Source organism: Cheilinus undulatus, linkage group 4, assembly GCF_018320785.1.
Source record: "Cheilinus undulatus linkage group 4, ASM1832078v1, whole genome shotgun sequence".
NCBI lineage: Eukaryota > Metazoa > Chordata > Actinopteri > Labriformes > Labridae > Cheilinus > Cheilinus undulatus.
Window position 1 is genome coordinate 50,262,901 of NC_054868.1, and position 20,740 is coordinate 50,283,640.

Genomic DNA, 20,740 nt, shown 5'->3' on the forward strand with positions numbered 1-20,740 from the left:
ATACTAACATACATTCAATAACAGACTTTTGTGATTGAGTTTTATTCATAATGGTACTCTTATTTATGCACCTTAATTATCAAACTCCTTATTGATAATATTAGTAATATTGATAGGAATATTTGTGCATTTGGGGTGGAAAAATGAGACATGTTTTTAACTGATCTCATCTATTACATTTCTCCTTTAAAGCACCACATTTATTCAGATTTCTTGCTAAAAACTAAAATCCCATTTTCTTCATGTGACTTTGAACACATCATAATAAGTTAACTTCATCCTTCTTTGAATTATCAGAAGTCTGAGCTGTATTTAAACACATCATGTTTTTATTTTAACGCAGATTTTAACTCTGGATTCATATTTATTAACTAACAGGACCTATTCAGGGTTTTGGAATTTGATTTATGTCTGCAACTCTGACCAAAACTGAGGAGGATTACTGTACAGCAGCAACAGAAGCTAATATTAGCAGTCTATGCTACTAAACAGCTGATGGTTTTCAACGATTCAAAGGTAGACTGGCTGCATTTTAGTTTAATTTCTTATAAAGATTACCACTAGAATACAGAGAAGAGCAACATGTTTAATCTACCTATCAGCTCCTCTCTCTGTCACGCTGCTTCACACACCCAGGCACACCGCTCCTCCTCCTCTCTCTCCTCTGGGTGTTTTAGCAGACAGCAGGTCAGACACACAGAGGAGAAATATCACAGAGAAGAGTGTCAAAGAATGAGGCATGACTGCCTTAACACCAGTGTTCAGGGATGAGAGAAACACAGGGACATGGAGTTTTAGTGATTATAGTAAAAGTTACAGTGCAGACCTGATAAAGTGTTTTCGTCATAGGCAGCAGTGAACAGGTGTGTCCTCAACCTTGATTTAAAAGAGCTCAGACTTTCAGCAGACCTGGTGTTTTCTGGGAGTTTGTTATGGAGTAAAACTCAGGGTGTGACGGTTTTTTGTTCGGGGTTTTGGTTTGGTGCACATAGTCACAAAGTCCCAACTGTTAAAAATAAAAGACAGAAATGGACACAAATGTGATTAGTATATGCAGATAAAAGCACAGCTGGCTAAAGGTCTGGTGGAGGCAGGCAGAGTCAAATCTGAGCCTAAACTTGTCAGTGCTTATGAGGGTGTGCCACAGCTGATGGAAGCGGCGGCGATCCCAGCCAAGCCAATCATCAGCAGCCTGGTGGATGTGGGGGCGGAGGCTGCCACACCCACTCAGGTCTCCACTGATCCTGTTGCACTCCAGGCAAGGGTTGACATGGAGGACCTGAAACATGAAAGAGGTGGAGCTTGAAACAAAAACCTGTGAGGTTGAGCTCATACACCTCCGTATAAGGGAGCTGGAGCTGAACAGAGCTTCCTCCTTGCCTAGCCCTTTAAATCCTCCCACTGCTGCCTCTGGTAAGTTTGATGTTTGTAGGCATATTTCTCTGGTGCCAACATTCAGAGAGACAGAAGTTGGTCCTTATTTTAACGCCTTTGAGTGCAGCTCTAAGTTGGCCCAAAGATGTTTGGAGCTGCTTCAGTGTAAATTAATGAGACAACCCAGGTAATTTGTGTGACCTTATCCATTGATGAGAGTTTAAGTTATGATAAAGCTCAAACTTGTACAAACTTGACTTGCCTCTGAGATTTTTGCTTCAATACCTCCAACAGTTTCCTGCAGTATATGGTCATGCCTTTCAGTCTCCAGAATGCGCCTGACACTTTTCAGCAGATCATGTTCAAAGTCGTCTGGTATAAAAAAACTGAGTGGGTGCTCTGTTGTTGCCTGGATCTTTGTTTCCTGCTTTGTATGAGAGTGAGTCCTCTGTTTGTTCATCTGGTGTTCCTGTGAGTGAGTGTGCTGTTTGTCGTGTGTGTGGATCTTTGGTGTCGTCCTCCCAGGTAGTGCTTGGTGATTGGTTGATAGAGTGGGAGCTGGCAGCAGTGATGCACAAGACTGATTGGTTTCCAGTCTTTTAACTGGGAGGAAACATTCTTTTTTTATGTTTTATTATTCTATGTATTGTCCCCTAGACAAGTGCGTAACAAACCAATACCTCTTAAAAGGCTCTGCCTGGTAATCACCCACAGTTTAAACCAGGTCAGAAAGTCAAGGTTGGCCAATCCTCATCCTGCTTTCTACCACCTCATAAGAGATGCTGCCACAAGATCATCACAACCAAAACCATTACCAGATGTGTGTTATGACATCTTGGGACATTGGCCACTTCAGTGTGACAAATCTCTGTCCAGGGTACATGTCAGGATGGAAATATCATTGGTGCATGGAAATGCTTTGCAGCATACGACCAGAAATAAAACAGTTTGACTGCTGCAGTAACATACAAGTAAAGTGTTGAGATTATAAGTAATGCTACTCAATGCTGTTTGCAATGCTCCTCTGTTTTTAATGCAATAAAGTCATCTTTTAGAGAATAATACCAGAACTTTGGATCTTATGTATCTAAAAATAGTTCTCCTGTTCTGACCCACTACACAGATAAGGTTCTTCTAAATGCAAATATAATGTTATATTTTGTTGTGTTTTGTAGCACACAATCAGAAGTGGATCTGTGTACACAAGAAAACATTAGTGCTGCTGCACCACAACACATGTAAGATGTAGAGAGAGAAAAAGGACAAAAATATAATGTCTCACTGTGTTTTATGTTTTTTGACTGTAAACCAACAATTTTTAAAGTATGTTCCCAGAAACAAAGGAGACCTAATTCCCCTAAACATGAATGTTTTTCATTCCTGAAACCAGAACATCATGTTTAAATTGTGTGCTGTCTTTGGTATTTGCATGCATTTCAGTACTTTTACCATGAAACATGACCGTTTGTTTGAGGCTTATATCTTAAAAACTGAGGGGTCTACCATAAAAATAAAAACTGATAATTGTTACTGAAGTCCTACGGGTATAAAAATGCAAACAAAAAGTGTTCTACGGCTTTTTTCTTGGTGGGGCTGTGGAAGGGTTTACAAAGGTTAAGAATACTGCCATCTGTACTGGCATCTGCCTTTTTGGCATTTTAGACACAGAGACACATTGAACAATTTAGCGCTTTCTACCATCTCCAGTCTGCCCATTCTCCTACAACCTCTGACATCATCCACACGACAGATTAAATCCCATTTCTTCCCCATTCTGCTGCTTGGTTTGAACTTCAGTAAGACTTCTTAACCACATCTTCATGCCTGAATGCAATGTTGACAAGCAATTTAACAGGTGTACCTAATAAAGTGGCTGATGAGTGTATACATGAGCACAGTCTTTGAATAAACATACTAAGTTATCCAGAAGTAAAATAGTACTAGGGAAATTATGATAATAAGAGTAACTGATCAAAGACAGCATATTTCATGTTTCTGCTACACATCAGAGACAAGTCAGTGAATAAAAGGCTCTCTGTGTGTAACACTGTCATATCTAAATTCACATTCGGATTTGTTTAATGCATGGACAAAGGCAGACGTGTGGTGAAGTTTCATGAATGGAATTTTAATGAACTGCAACTCTGTGTGACTGATAACACTTGACTTATTTGAATTTACAGACTCTTACTGCCTCACCAGAGCTTCTCAGTGCTGATCTCTGTCAGTCCAACAGTGAGTGGACATATTTCACTAAATTATCAGCCAGCTGTTTAACAATTAGTCAGAAGTTGTCAGTTTGGCCTTTAAAGACAAGATGGCAGTCATTAACAGCTTGTTAAAATAAATCCCAATAACTGTTTAAACCATGTAATTTCACTGCCAAACATAACAATGACATTATGAAGAGTATTACCTTTAAACTATGCAATTAACTACAAGGCGATACAATACTACAATACTATATTGTTGTATTGTTGATTTTTGACTTGTGCTGCACTGTTGTACTTTCTGCACAAATGTCTCTCTTTTGTTTTGCAATAATGTTTCAATAATGCAATAATGTTTTGCTATTTTTTTACATTCAATTTAATGTTTATTTTCTTTATATATTTTTATACTTAATTTTTCACTGTAGCACGGTGAGCCCTTGAAAAACGCAATTTCAATCCTCTGTATGTGTCACACATATTACAGAATTGACAATAAAGCTACCTTGAACTTAAACTTGAACAATAATACCTCAGGACCAAGTCCACAGTACGGTATTTATTGAAGTATCAAAACAAAAGCCCCAAACAACAAATGAAGACCTGGAAAAGAAGGTGAAGTCACTATTTAGGCCTAAAACTATAAACTTATACTTTGGCTCCAGCATGTTTACTTACCTTCCAAAGCCTGTTTCCCACTGAAAACAGCTTTGGCGATTATTCACTGACATCTTGTGATCTGTTGGGCCCTCGCACTGCAGGGAATGAAAATTGTGAACGCTTCCTTAAAAGTGTTTTGCCCGGTCAGATTCTGATCCTCGCATCTTCACTAATCTTTTTGGGGTGATAAATTGCCAAGTGGCCCCCCATGTTACTGATATTCCCCATCAAGTGGGTCACTGCAGTCTAACAGTCTATATATCATTTTTGTTTGTCTGTCATCTTTTCTCATCTTTGCTTCCACATTTCAGATTTAAAAGTCGATGGAGCCTCCACAATCTGTGAAACTTTGTCACTCAGTTCACCATCGCCACTCGTACCATCCACCATTTTAACAATACCACATCAAGCCAGGACAAGGGCCAATGGGGCATGTGGTTCCTACTTTTCTTTGCTCTGCTGATACATATACTGTACATTTATAACTGCTATATGGGGTTATATATACATGAAGGCAATTGGTATGGGCTTTGCCGTGTGATGCCATGTGAATGTGATGCTATCCTGCAGCAGTGTGTGACCAGCATGAGGAGGAGGAGCCAGGCTGTTGTGGCTGTGTTTGCTTCTTCCCCACTCTACTGAGGCTCCTGTTTATTGAAGGAATAAATTGCTAAATTGCCAATGTGTCTTGTTTTGTTCAGACTTCAATCATCCGATCCACCAAACAAACTAAAGTCATGGCAGAATAAGCTGTTTTTCATTGGCAGAGATTATTTGGCACATTTTCCATGTGCATTTATGCTAAGTTTACTCATTAGCAGGGAATTTAATCAGCCTACACAAAAAATCCCACATCAGGGTGAAACCTCTTTGGTCATGTACACAGAAAAGCATTGCCTACTTTATACAACAAATAAAAGCCTACAGAAATGACACAACTATCACATGAGCCATCACAGGAACCAGTCTAAGAACCCACGAGAGCAATAAAAGCATAAAACAGAGATAAGGTGGTTGATGAAGTAAAACTAAAGAGCATTAAAGATTAAAACACAACTACTGTATACCAACAATAATGGGAAATAAAAGCAGGAAAATGAGCTGGAAGCATTAATGAAAGCATAATTAAAATGACAAATATGAGAGTCTTTAAAGCACTACAAAAAAGTAAGTTAGTTTGAAGCATTCCTGTTTTTCTTTTTAAAGCTATCTTCTCTGTTTCACCTTGGTTTTATTCCACTTTTTAACCTGGATTTAGAAAAGTGTAACATAAATCAAGATTGATTTGTGATCCTAAATGGGTTGTTGAATAATTGGTAGAAATACCAATCTTCTATAATCAGTGACCTTGAATTTCTATTTAAATTTAAAACACAAATGGTTTCATGAATATTGGCCAAAATGCAGGAGATTAAATGTTGGATTCAAAATGTCCTGAGGGATGACCCCCTAAGCCCACCTCTTCTTATATATTCATCTCTGTGATTATATATAATTTTACTGTCTTTAAACAGTTTGACAAGGTTGTCTGTTTACAGTTTATGACAGTATAGAAGTTTTAAATGCACCAGAAATCATCAAAGTTGGCGTTTATGACCAAAAACCCTCTATATCCTATACCATTAACAATAGCACAAAAAATTCTATTATTTTTTCTCAGTTCAGGTCATAAAAAGGACTCAAAAAGTCCTAATGTTATGTTTAATAGTGTGAAGCACCGCTGCCTCTGTTTAATTATGTCATCATAATGGAAATCAACTCATTTGGATATATTTTATGCACAGACAGTAGCAGCCGTTGTGTGGTCACAAAAGAATTTATAATGTAATATAACACCTGGCCACTGATAGACACAAGACCTGCTTGAATTTACTGCCTCACCTGAGCTTCTCCATCTTGATAAGCCAACAGAAAGTCTACCTGTGAGAGGCCATATTTGACTAAACAGATAAACTCAGTAGGTCTCTTGTGCTTGATCTTCAGTGGAAAGTTATCAGAGAAAATGTTTTAAACTTTAAAGAACAGAAAAGAAGGGATTCCCACTCATAGCAGTACTGACTATTGAGGTCCCTGCGATCAGGACCTTGGTGTTTTCCAGGGTTTATACCTGAAAAAACTTTATATTCCTGTGGCAATTACAAAGATATTATAATGTACCTCCAAATACAGTTACTGACTGTGCATGTGCTAGGTGTGTGATTAAATAATGCTCTTGTTGAAAATATGCAATCTTTGGTAGATGTTGAGGCTGGTAAACTTCAGTTGAGGGGAAAAATGTAAAGCAAGGAGAAGGAGAGATTTCCAACATGCTGGTGAAGTTCTAACATGTTTTAGCAGGAATTCAGAGCGTTAATTTACCGTGAGCACACAGCTTAACATCAAATGTCTGTATCATTTACAGTCACAGACATTTTTTTTTAAAGCTAATAAAAATGTTTTTAAAAACATGGATCTGCTCCTGTAAGATGGATGGACTCTGTGCCACTCTGTCACACACGCTGGGCATCACAAAGATGTTCAATACTAACAGAGTCTCACTTCTTTGGGGAAAAAAAAAATTCTCAAACAACATTAATCAACTTTCAAAGTCTTACTGGATTTGCTTTTATTATTTTCTTCAAATTTATGCATTAAAAAAAATTTGTGGCTTCTTGTTACTCTAGAACAGTGGTTCTCAACCTCGGGGTCAGGATCCCCATGGGGGTCGTGAGACACTGGGAGGGGGTCTCCAGTTGCCCTTAAAAAACTAAAAATATTTTCTAAATTAGATTGTTGCCACTTTACACCAATTTTGTCAGATTTCTACCCCTTTTCATCATTTTTCCCACCAATTTTAACAAATTTTTAACATTTAACACCTATTTCTGTCAGTTTTAAACCCTTTTCACTACTTTTTTCTGCCTGTTTTTGCCACTTTTAAATCAATTCTTGCCACTTAAGCTACTGTTGTGTCTGTAGACCCATTATTGCTGCTATTAACCCCTTTTAACCAGTTTTTACACACAGTTTAACCCCATTTCACCATTTGATATGCCCATTTTTGCTTAACGAATCCCTGCCAATATCTGCCTATTTTTTATTTCTCAGTTCACCCTTTTTTTTTTACTAGTTTATATAAACTGTTCATCCCATATCACCAAATTTCCACCCATTTTTGCTCATTTAAAGCCATTTCAGCCACATTTTAACTCTTTTTTACCACTATTTATGCCCATTTTTGCCACTTGACCCATTTTACCTTTTTGCCATTTTTGTCTAATTTTTTCCACTTCATTCCTTAATATCTTGACTCCTCTGTCAGGATCGTGCCATCAGGCACCTTTACTGCAGAGCAGCACTGAGAGGATGCAGCCTCGTTGAGGCTCTGTATGGTCCTGTAAACTGGGCATGCCTTACTTGTGCCCAGATGGCTCTCTCACATCTCAAACAGGCCATGAACAAATATACACATCCTCAGGCTAGTGTAAGTTAAATATCCATAAAGCCAGTGAATGAAAGGATCCTTGCGTGTAGTTTTGCGATAATGACATTTAAATGCAACTTTGGATACGATAAAAGCAGGGACAATGGCAGCTGTTGCGTGGTGAAGTTTGACATTTAAATTTTTATTGTAGTCTAACACCAAGAGACTGATAAAAATGTTAGCTGTTTGAATTTACAGGCTTTCACTGCCCCGTTTGAGTGTTTCAGTGTTGATAAGCCGACTGAAAGTCCAACAGTGAGTGGCCATATTTTACTAAGCAAACAGCTGAAACTTATCAAACTCTTGAGTTTAATCTGTGGTCAAAGGTAGTGGAAATGTTTTGGGCTTTACAGAAAAGAAAATACAGCTAGTAACTATACTATAATAATATTATGCAGGTGTATGCATTTATATAGATGTAATTCAAAGAGGGAACTTTGTAATGACTTGTTATTAAACGTTTGACCTCTGCATGTCTGATGTCCTACAAACCAATGTGGATGGGCCCTTTGTGTGAATGGCATGTTAATAAAATAGAATCAAGCAGTCACAGGACAAAAAGGAGCTTTTTCGCACTACCATATTTATTTGTGAGTCTTCTAAAACACACATTAGCCAAAGATGTTGGATGATTCTGAGCAGAAGAATCATGTAGAGCTGGAAAAATGCAGGGACACCAGAAAATTTGCACAAGTGCAGACCTTGTAGCCAATGGGACTGCAGCGATAAACTACCATGACACCATTGGTGAGTGGAGGTCCAACAAGACAGAGGGAAAACATTGAAAAAGCACCACTGTGGCAGCAGGAGGGCAGTCACAGAAAGATGGGTGACATGACACGTCTTCTCCTTCTGCTGTGGGCCGGTGAGTAGTCAACCATCTTCAACACCTCTGCTGATTACTTTATTGTTCTCTATCATTTGAGGTAGACTGGATAGTGTAAGACAGTGAGACGACAGGGTTGGCTGGTTGACTTCTAAAAAAAAGTTGATCCATCTAGTTAAATGGTTAATGGACCTGAGGTTATGTAGTGTTTTTCTAGTTAATCAATGCTCTTGTGATGCATAAATGTGTATGGATGCTTATGGGATCAGTGAATACTAATCAAATCAATACAGAGACAGAGTTCTAAAACTTTAAAGGAAAATACCACACTTTTCCATTTAATTCAGCCATGGAGTTCTTTTTATCACTGTTCCTTAAAGGTGCAGTGTGTAGAAGTTGGCAGCATTTCGCCGAACAGAAACAGTGTAAATGGGATATGTTTATATATTTATGTGAAGTATGTTAAATAAGTGCACAATCATCTCTTAAAACTTTTGTTCTTACAAATTAGAAAAAACCTTCTAAAATGTACAATCCCGTGGGTTGCCCTCACGGAGGCTGACATAAAGAACCGCCATGTTGTCTACGGCCACATTTTGGGGACAAAAAGAGCGAAACGCGGTTTTTAAATACGAACCTGCCCATTACTAAAAGTTACCAAAACTATAATCATCAGCTTACAACTGACCTATAATCTATAAAAATAATGGTTACAAAAATGAATGAATAAACCCTCACCTCGTCACTGCTGTAAATGATGTCCGGTTCACGATCCTTTTTGGTCTTCACAGGCTCTCGTCGCTTAGTGATGTGATGTTTTGGTAACGAATGGGCTCATTCTAAAATCTGAACACTAGATGTCGCTAAAATTCATATTTCTAAAAAGATAAAAGTTTAAAAGTTGTCGGCCACAAACATTGTTTTAACTGACAGTAACCTGTGGATGACTCTCTTCTTCAGGTGTGACAGTGAGCACAGCTGTGGACCCTCAGAAGAGAATCATTAATGGTCGTCAATGTGGAGCCAATGAGCGTCATTACCATGTGAAATTTGTTGATCAGGATGGTGATCTCATTTGTGGAGGCTCTCTGATCAGTGAGAAGTACATTCTTACTGCAGCTCACTGCTGGGAATTGTGAGTGATAACAGCTTCACTCTACACTTCTATTTTTCTACATATATTTTCTTTTACATTTGTAAATGTGGTTTTAAAATTCTTAAGTATTATGGAACATTACCCACATGATAATCTTTGCTTTTATAAATTTGCATACATTTCTGGTATATTAATGTATTTATAGCAGATGTCCAGACTACAGCCAGTGGTCACACGCTTATGTTGTCTGCTGTAGGTCAGAAATGCCTGAAAACAAACAACATAAGCTTGTGTTAAATTGTTTTGTTCTTAGTTTCAACACTTGAAGGGCAGATCCACTAAATTTTTTTCTGCCGTGATAAAGGCTGTTTGAATTCTCTAATTAATAAGGAATGGTCTTGATTTATAGTAACTAAATGGTGTTCCTCTTTCCATATTCTCTTTGTAGGGGCATGAGAGCAGTTGTAGGCGTGCATGGTCCTGGTCCAAGACGAGTAGACTTAATCAAAGAAATACCTGAGATTTATGGGGACAACAACAGAAATGTTCAAGACATCATGCTGCTGAAGCTACCACGCCCAACTACTATTCAACCTGTACCACTTCCTGATGTACAGGACTGTAGAAACCGCCCAAATGTGTAAGTTTTATTTCACCTGTAATAGAAGCTCAACTGTCAAGGGAATTTCTAACAGCTTTTTCAGACTGGTGGCTGGGTAATGGCTTGGTTTTCATCTTGGCTTGTATGGAAACAAGCCAGGACAGTCAGACTGCCTGCATGAGTGCTGCATCACACACATCAATACTCTAAAGAAAAGAGGGCTCCCCTATTCACACACCTCTCTGCCAAGATAGAAAAAAAAATCTAAATAGAGAGCCATACTTAACTTGTAGAATAACTCAGTGTCCACACTGACAGAATATGTTTGCAGTTTGTTCTTGATGATCCAGATGAATGCTACTAGCTGAAATGTTGCTTTGTTATTCAGTTTAGTCAATTTTAGGTAGATTTACTAAAAAAAAACAAAAAAAAAAAAACAACTGTGACAGCAGAAGGGCAGCCAACACAGGATGCATTTACCAAGCTGGAGCTGACACACACTGTAGCTGTCACAAAGCACACACAAGCTAAAATGGTTGTCATGAGATCTTCACTGAAGTGACTTTTTTTTTTTTCTTTTTTTTTACAAAACTGCAATGAATCCCTTTAGTTGTTTTTTCTTTTTTCTTTTTTTTTTTTTTTTTAAGAAAACAGTCTTAATATCTCGTATTTAATTTGTCTTTCAGTGGTGATATGGTTCAGATCGCTGGTCATGGACCAACAGGATTGGTTGGTAATACTTATGAAATAGGTGAGATCAGTCTTGCTACATTTTCTCATCTAAGATACATTTTAATTAGTTTGTTTATTGATGCCTTTATTGATATTTATTTGTTCATTTGGTGCTCATTGGAACTCTATCAAACAAAATCTGTCAGCCTACATTTATGACAACTAGGAAAAATCAGGAGAATCTGGGAACACAATTTTTGAATTGAAATGAAAAACTGTCAAAAATCTCATTTGATCACACTCAGTTTTAAAACATGAATATTAAACATGAATAAGAAAATTTAATCTGATTGCAATAGTTAAAGCACAGTATAGTTTTGCTTAATTTTCTGTAATAGAAATTTAATCAGTACAACTTTCAGTGCAATGATGTTTTGTCTTCATAGTTCTGAAATGCTTTCTTCCTTAATTGATATAGACGATAACAGAAGTAGACTTCCTGCTGAGCTCCGGTGTGCAAACATCCCACTTGTAGACTGTCAGGGCTTAAGAAACCATCTGCGGACTAACATACCAGACTTCTATGAGGTAGTTGAAAATTACCACTTCTTCTGTGGCCAGTCTGCAGCAAACCAACAACCAAGAGTGGATATAGCTGGAGTGAGTCTAAAGAGCCTCTAATCTTATATTTCCTGCTGTCATTAAGTCTTTGAAAACTTCAATACATTCCAGTTCATCACTGCATTACTCAAAATTTTCCTAAAATATATATTTCATCATTTAAATTCTGTAACAAATGTCTTTTTTACAGGGTGATTCTGGTGGTGGAGTGGAGTTCAATGGCATGATTTACGGGGTCAATTCTTTCTCGGGCAATGCAACTCATGCCTTTGTCCAACCATCTGCTTTCATGGACGTCTGTGAATACATGAAATGGATTGAAGGGACTGTAGGTATAGGTGTACTAAACCGAATAAGAAAGGCTTTTCGGGAACATCTACGCCCACATTAATTAGAAATAAATTGGTGAGTTACATGAAAATATCAACCAATTTTTGCAAAATGTATTTCTCAGCCATCAGTTGAACAGTCTCTTAAAAAAGAAAAACAATATTAAAGTGAATTATTGCCCACCTTCCCAGCTATTCAAGGCGTTCTCTGTGGTCTCAATAAAACATCTCTTTTACACACCGGTCAAAACATAGTTTGGATCAAGCATCAGAGGAGTTTTCTGGCCCTGTATAAACCAACTCTTAACAGCTCTATCAGAACCCTTAGTTTTGGGGCCTGTCTCTTTAAATGTGGCTCTTTCTCACCTGATCTCCTCCTAGCATGGCATGAGTCTGTATGCTGTTGTGGATTTGGGTGAAGATCTCAGGTGTGGGGTAGTGACATGACAAGACTTGAACAGATTTTGTGGTTTTGAAGCAGGTGAACTATTAACACAGGGCTGAGTTGCTTTATTTCTCTTATTTGGCGGATTAGTATACTCCATAAACACAAATATACAGTGCATTCAGAAAGTTTTCACTCCCCCTTCACTTTTTCTTTTCTTTTTTTTTTTATTTTTATTTTTTTTTTTATTACCGACATGAATAACAGTCTGCTTTTCTGTTTACTGCTGACACACTAATAAATGATGATTTCACTTTCTGAGTTGATGTAAAATGAAAATAAAATGAAAGTAACTCACCAAATCATTCTGACTGTGTGCTTTTGTAGACCTGGGGAAGTTGAAGCAAGTTCTGAAAATGAGAAACATTTCATCATCATCATCAACAGTTTCTGCAGCATTCTGCTTAATTTGTGGCTTTTTTATACCGTTTCATAAGAGAAAAAACTGTAGAATTCTCAGGTCAAAGCTTGTGGGAGAAATAAAATAAGTTGTGCAAAATGGGGAAAATATTTGTGGAGTAGAGAAGTAAAGAAAGTGTTGGTATGAAGAGACATCATCTGAGTCCAGTGAGTGTTAATGCAAAAGCCCTGAGACATAATCACACAGACAAAAACAGAGTTGAAGCACCCACTCTTTTGCTTTGGACAGAGAAAGAGCCCTTCTTAAGTAATTACCTCTTTAAAAGGAACCCTGCACGATCAGACAAATTCCTCTTATTGGAAAAATATTTGTGTCTCTCATATGTATATTGAACAAAGAAAAATCACTAGCATTTTGATGGCATTTGAGCTAATAAACTCACCAGTTGGCCGCCATGTTTTTGTCCACAGTGGTAGTGTGATGTCATCTGGCCACAGCACTCCTCGGCCCGTAGAATCTATGCAGTACCGACCCTTTCAGACTGGCAGGGGGTTTTGCTCCTTGCAGCTGCTGGGTGTGTCGGCTCCAGCACGCTTTCATACCAGGCCGTGTCTCCCTGCTGTCCAAACCCTGTGGTTCTAAGTTTTACCTCCCAACAAGTGCCTTGATTCAGGCTAGAGCAGAACCGTGCCAGGAGTTTTTCAAGATAAAGGCAACCTGTACAAACCAAGGGAGTTTTTCCAAAGGTATGTAAAGTATGTCAGTGTGCTCTTCAATTCATTTTAAAGTAATTTTAGTATTGATAGTTTATTAATGTGAGTGTTTTACGGTTTTATTATTTTTAAAAAATGTGTTCATCAAATAATTTCAAAGAAAAATGTATTGATTAAAATTGAAGACAAAAATGTAAGGACTTATTATTGTTATTGACTAAAAGTGGAAATTTCATCAACTGTGGAACAACCATGTCTGTTAACCTTGCAAAGCAGATGGATTCGCCTGTTTCCGTGTTTCTCACTGCCCAATCCATCTTGCAAAGCCCCCATCTGAATCGTTTGGGCCCAGTTAGAAAGTGACAGGACCAATCAGCGACAAGGGGCCGGTGTAATTATGGTGGAAGACATTAGCGTTGATCAGGGGTGTAGAATTGGGTAGGGACCCTAGGGACACGTCTCTATTAATATTATGCCACTAATATTATAATATTATGCCCTTCAGCGCTGGTTATTGACATCAACAGACAAACAGTTGGGAAGAGTAATAGGCTACTGACTGTGACTGTATGTTGCAGCTACTGGTAGGCAGGCTAAACAAAAAAATCATCATTTCCACATAGCCTATCACATCCTGACTTGTGCGCAATAGCATCATATCAGTAAACACCCCACCAATCACAGATAATGAAGCGCTATTTTCAAAGTTAAAACTAGCAGCAAGAGTTAATTTCAGCTAACAAAACTGACAAACGGACATTTTTGAAGGCAAAAGATAAAAACAGCTGTGACTCAGGAGTCATCAGCAGCAGTCCCGAGGCTGAAACAACAGCTGATGCACCTGCATGTCGACAGTGAGTTACCGTCACCTGTACAGGCAGCTGAGAGCTGAGATGAAGAGTTAGCAACATCCACTAGCAGGCTGCTATCACTGGGTACCTGAATTATTGCATCGGTTGATCCATGTCACAGTGTCACATATGGCTATATTAAAGTAAAACCATGTTTTAATTATAAATTTGGCCGCCGTGCCTTAACATGAGCTCTTTATTATTCGCTGCCCATAATTATGTTTGGATGCATTTATAGCTTTATTACGCGATAAAAACAAGCTGTCAGTAGATCATTCAGTGACGCCTGAAGTGTGTGAATTCTGTCATGTGAGCTGTCCCACAGCTACTGACGTGGGCGTGTGTGCTGTGAACTGTGGAAGCAGTCTACATCATTTAGTCGTGTGTGTTTGTGGGCCCATTTGCGTGTGTGTTGGTGCAGAGTGTGTCCGTAGTATTGAATCCAAACAGAGGAAATGTGTTGGTTGACACATAATCTCATCCTGTCCTGAGCCGAGCACAGCAGCTGATTTTAGGGTTATTTCTGAAGAGAGTTAGAAGTTCTGACTGAAGTTAAATCCTGTAAACCAGCTGGACTTAAGCTGCTGTATGTTATGACATGGTGTAACATTTTATGCCAGGGATGAGCTGGCGCAAGTTTTAAACATCTAAAGTAACTATAGTAAGAGTGGAAAACGCACAGTAATGTTCATAAAACGTGAGACCTACATGTGGCATACACCTGTTCTCTGAATTTTCCATCTACTGGCTTTTTATTACTCATAAATGGTTGAATTTCTCTTGTAACTCTAACTGCTCTTCCCTTTGCTGCTCTTAAAGCTGTCTGATGTTTTCAGGGGCAGTTTTCTGGCTGCATGTGGTTAATCCGAGTTTTGGTGCAGTACTTGCAGCGTTAGTCTCTCTCTCTCTCTCTCTCTCTGCACCTGTTCATAGGTGCGCTCTTGTCCTAGAGGTGTCATTCATGCCCGGCACTACTGATCATACTCGAGCATTTATCATGTATGACATTATATTAGATAATATGTACAATAATGACTTATCAGGAGAATGATAGTACAGAGTAGTGAGGCAGTTGAAGCGATGAAAGGTGGAGAGACTGAGGAAGCTCAGGTGAGGTCTTAAATTGATTAGTGAAATATGTATTAGCCCGTTAATACTTTTTAAACATAAACAATTTTATCATGAGAAGAACTGTCATACATTCAGAGAAGAGACAGGAGAGGCAGATGGAGCTTCAGGGTGTGAGGTAGGGTTTAAAAACCATATTATTCATTAAAATCGATTCAGAAAGGAGAACAGGTGAGGACTGATGTCAGGTTGATTTTTTAAAGCACAATTTTCAATAATTATTTCATTATTTCCACAGTGGCATAAGGAGGGTTTGGGTTAGGTTATGATTAGGTTATCAGCTGCACTAGAACACCCCACTAGTGTACTGCACATTTATATGGTGAAATTCTACTCCATAGTGACACATAAGTGGATTTTTTTCCTGTTTAGTTTTAAAATGAGCCACCTTTGTGCTCAGGAGCTGTACCTTGACAGCTCATAATCATTATGCTTTGATTAAAGACTCAAGCCATTTTGTTCAAGAGGAAGAGGGAGAAGTGGTTTTTCTGGGTGGTTTGCCCACATCTTAAGATCATAGAACATATACATACAGGTTTTATACATGCGTTTATATAGGTGTGCACAGCATTATTTTTCCAAGAAACATTTGAAAAAAGAAGAAAGAGTAAAAGATCACATAGCATTTTGTGAATGTTTTGTGGATCAGTCAGGTTTCCAATATGTGTACCCCCCCCCCAATGTTAAACTCATTCCTACGCCCTTGGCATGGATGCTGCTAAAGCGCCAGTTTTAGCAGAATTTGACAGCATTTTTTTGTTAAAAGAACAAAGAACAGCAGTGAGTTATTTTGTGTTCAAAAACAACAGGTCAGGTTAATTTTCTCAACTATTTGAAATTATTTCATCTTTGAAATAATTTTTTTTCATATCGTTATGGATCGACTTATGGACCTGTTTGAGAAACCCTCGCAATCAAGAGCTCTGTCTGTATAAAACCACACTGCAAGGATTGCAACTCAACAAGACTCCTTGTATGAAATTTTGATAATGTCAATAAAAAAGGGACTCAAAGTCACCTTGGGTTTTTTTGGTTTTTTTCCTGACATATTTGCTGTTCAATGAGGAAAAAAAAAACTTAATTCCCTCTCCTTTAACAGTCACACGGTTAAAATCAGCCAAAAAGTCGCATGCTGTTCAGTGGAAGAAGTGTTCACAGTGTGGTAAAAAGAATGACCACAAGGTGGCAGTAGGGTACATGTCAAAAGTCCCACAGGTGAGTTTTGCTCACCTGGGAAAGCCACCAGGTGAATTTCAGGCTAAACTCAAGCCTGGGTGCCTGCTACCATCTAGTGGCTCTTTTTCTGTTTGTTGCTGTGAAATTCATTTTCTTTTATGTTGAATGAATAAAATAAAATTTTATTTCTGATCTGTAGCTGGCATTGCCTTGATGGTTTGATTGCTTTGACGTTATACATGTCAGTTAAAGCACTAGAGAAAAAAGTAATCCCATTTTCTTAATAAATTTTAGCTGATTCTTTAAATGTATGCTGAAGAGCTGTTTCTGTTATGGACCTTTTGAACCCAAAATAAACTCTCTGCTCTCATCATAGTTAAGGGCAATTTTAGGGGTTAAATAGTCACAGGCTCCATTAACTCCATGTCTAATTGTCATTACTAGATGCAGTATCACTCTTACAATTGCAGTAGGACTCTCAGCTTACTTTATGTGAAAAAACAATGTTTATACAAAGTCATTCATATTGATCGTATGGAGAGGGTTAAAATGCCATTTCTTAGGCTTTGAGACTTGTGAACCATGTCGAGGGCCATTATCCACAAATGGAGAAAACTTGAAACAGTGAGGAACCTTCCCAGGAGTGGCCGGCCCACCAAAATGACTCCAAGAGCTCATTGATGACTCATCCAGGAGGTCACAAAAGAACTCAGAACAACATCTAAAGACCTGCAGGCCTCACTTGACTTAGTCAAGGTCAGAGTTCATGACTCAACAATAAGAAAGAGAGTGGCCAATATGGCATCATGGGAGAGTTCCAAGGCAAAAAACCACTGCTGACCAAAAAGAACACAAAGCCTCGTCTCACAATTGCCAAAAAGTGTCCTGATGATCCTCAAGACGTTTGAGAAAATATTCTGTGGGCTGATGAGACAAAAGCTGAATGTTTTGAGAGGTGTGGTCCAGTTACATCAGGAGTAAAACTGACAACATTTCATCAAAAGAACATCATACCAACAGTCAAACATGGTGGTGGTAGTGGGATGGTCTGGTCTGCTTTGCTGCTTCAGGACCTGGACCACTTGCTGTAATTGATAGAACTGTGAATTCAATGCTCTACCATCAGTTTGTGACCTTATGCTCAAGCACAGTTGGGTTACACAGCAAGATGATAATATGAAACACACCAGCAAGTTCACCTCTGAATGGCTTAATAAACAAGGAAGGTTTTGGCCTAGTCAAAGTCTGGACCTTAATTTGACTGAGATGCTGTAGCATGACCTTAAACATGCCGATCATGTTTTCCTCTCCATCAAAATATCCTGAAGCATCTCTTTTCTGGTAAAAAGCCAGAGACCAACAGGATTTACCCAAATTTGTAATACAGATTAAGTCAAAACCCAACAGAACTTGCTCTATTAAAAGTATTTAACTATAAAAGTTAATTGTTAAAGCATCAGGTCAGGTCAGGTATGGAGCATATTTCAGTTTGATACTTCACTGCATCAAACTTGGCCCTGTAGTGCTCTGGCCTTCTGGTGACCATCGTCCAGGCCCATGCCCCATCTCTCCAGGTATCCTCCCAGCTGAGGCCTCCTTAATGCACATGGTGTTCCCCAACATCTGGTCCAACCCACTGGGTCCTGAGCATCCAGTATGCAGTGATCTAGATCATGTCCAGGAAGTGCAGCTGCCACTCCCCATCCCTATTCTCCTGAGTACACGAGCATTAGAAATGCAGCCTTGCCTATCACACCCAAAAATGTGACAAAGAGATGTCACAAAGGAGTCCAATCAGTTTCTTTGGCCATCAGTCAACATCCAGGCCTCACTAGAGTATAATAAGACATGGAGGACCAAGGACCAAAAGACTCAGACTTTAGATACTGGGAATGCCACACTGTCTTACTCAGCGAACCCATCATCCCCATGCATGAATTCAAATCTGTGGTTGACCTCAGCCTCACAATCAGCAGATCAATTGGTCTACAGCTTCCCTGATTTCCCAGATCTTTTGCACCAGGAGACATGCCAATGTTTCAGTCTCCTCACTCAGCAAGTGGAGAGCCCCCACAAGAAAATCTACAGTCTCTGCAAGGATCACAGCATCATCAGCAAAGTCCAGATCAATGATCTAAACACTAAATTACAATCCACAGTTCGCTGCCCCTGTTACCCACCCCCTTTGTCCAGCCCATACAGGTACTGAAGAATGTAGGGGCTAAGATGCACCCTTTGGAGTCCTCCAAAGGGGATCTCTGCTCAGAGCTGAACACCTGGAAGTCAACATGACTGCAAACAAGTCTCTATTGAATTCCCAGTTGGAGCAGCAGATCATGGATCCTGTTCAGTGCTAGGACCTTGCTCAGCCATGAAAAGTGTAATATCCCTGTAGTTGTCACACTCTTGCTCATCACCCTTTCCCTTGCTCATAGGGACAACAATGCTCCTCAGGGATGATCCCTGTTCTCCACACTGATCAGATGAGAGCATGCAACCACAGAAGGAGGTCTCTGCACCTGCCTTCAGCATCTCAGCCTAAATCCCACATGCACTCAGTGCTTTCTGGCCTTCAGTTACTTCACGGTCTGATGAGTTTCCTAGACAGCTGACTCGATACAACTCTTCAAAGTAGCCAGTAACCTCATTCCTCAATATCTGACTCCTCTGTCAGGATCGTGCCATCAGGCACCTTTACTGCAGAGCAGCGCTGAGAGGATGCAGCCTTGTTGAGGCTCTGTGTGGTCCTGTAAACTGGGCATGCCTTACTTGTGCCCAGGTGGCTCTCTTGCATCTCAACCAGGCCATGAACCCTGACCTCTGCATCTCTGCATTGCCCTGGCAGCCTCATGTCTCAGAGGCCATTTATTCTAAAAGCGTCACCTGAGTTTTGCAAGTTTTGCAAGTTTTGCATAAGCCAACTGAAAGTCCAACAGTGAGTGGCCATATTTTACTAAGCAAACAGCTGAAACTTATCAAACTCCTGAGTTTAATCTTTGGTCAAAGGTAGTTTTAATTTTGTTAGTTTTAATTTTGGTAATTTTGGGCTTTACAGAAAAGAAAAGACAGCTAGTAACTAAACTATAATAATGTTATACAGGTGTATAATAACCTGAATGTAGCTAAAATGTTAAAACAAACAAAACTGTGATTTATTGATTTACTTAATTTCTTATTATTTTTAGTCTAATATGCAATGTGAATAAACTACAAACATTTACCCAAGGCATTTATGACTAAAATCGACAACAAACAAACAAAAAACCTTATACTGACCCCTTGTGGACAACTCAAAAAGCAGCACGTATCTGCTGGCTAGCATGCAGTAGTTTCAGGACATCAGAGTCAGGACCATAGATCTAGGACCTGCTTTTTTCCACAACAGCACCACCCAGCAAAGAGAAGAAGCACTGCAATGAAACAAGTTGTTATAATAATCACAGCAGATGGAAGGAAGAGAGGCATTTGAATTCTTTTAGATCTCAATGCTGCTTTTAATACTGTTGATTACAGTACTTAAAATACTGTATTTTAGTAGATCGTCTTAGAAACGGCATCAGGGACACTGCACATAGCTGTTTTTATTCTTATCTTTTAGAGCGGAGCTTTGTGGTCACCATAGGTAATCACTCCTCCTCTACCTCTACTTTTAACTGTGGTGTACAGTAAGGTTCGGTTTTAGGTACAATTTTATTTTCTATGTATATGCTGCCATTCAGCAATATTATCCAGAATCAGAAAATCTCCTTTTACTGCTATGCAGACGACACACAGATATACCTGCCCCTGAGACCTGAAGACCCTAGCTGCTGGCAAAGACTGCCTGTTTGACAAACTGCTGGATGGCACGCAACTTTCTACAACTGCAAATCTGAAATCATGCTTTTCAATTTACAAAATTCCTTAAATATAATCAAAAACAGCCTAGGTTTATTATTATCAAATATCAAATCAACCTCCAGAAATTCAACTGCCAGAGTTCAATTTGATTCTAACCTCACCTGTGCAGCACACATCAATAAAATCATACAGTCAAGCTTCTTTCATTTATGCAGTATTTTAAATTAAAATCTCTTTCCTGCCTCCAACTGGTCCAAAATGCAGCAGCTAGGCTTCTAACAGGTTTTAATAGATGGCATGACATAATGCACATTTCAGCATCTTTAAACTGACTTCCTGTTAGTTTTAGAATTGGTTGTGAAGCACTAAAGGGT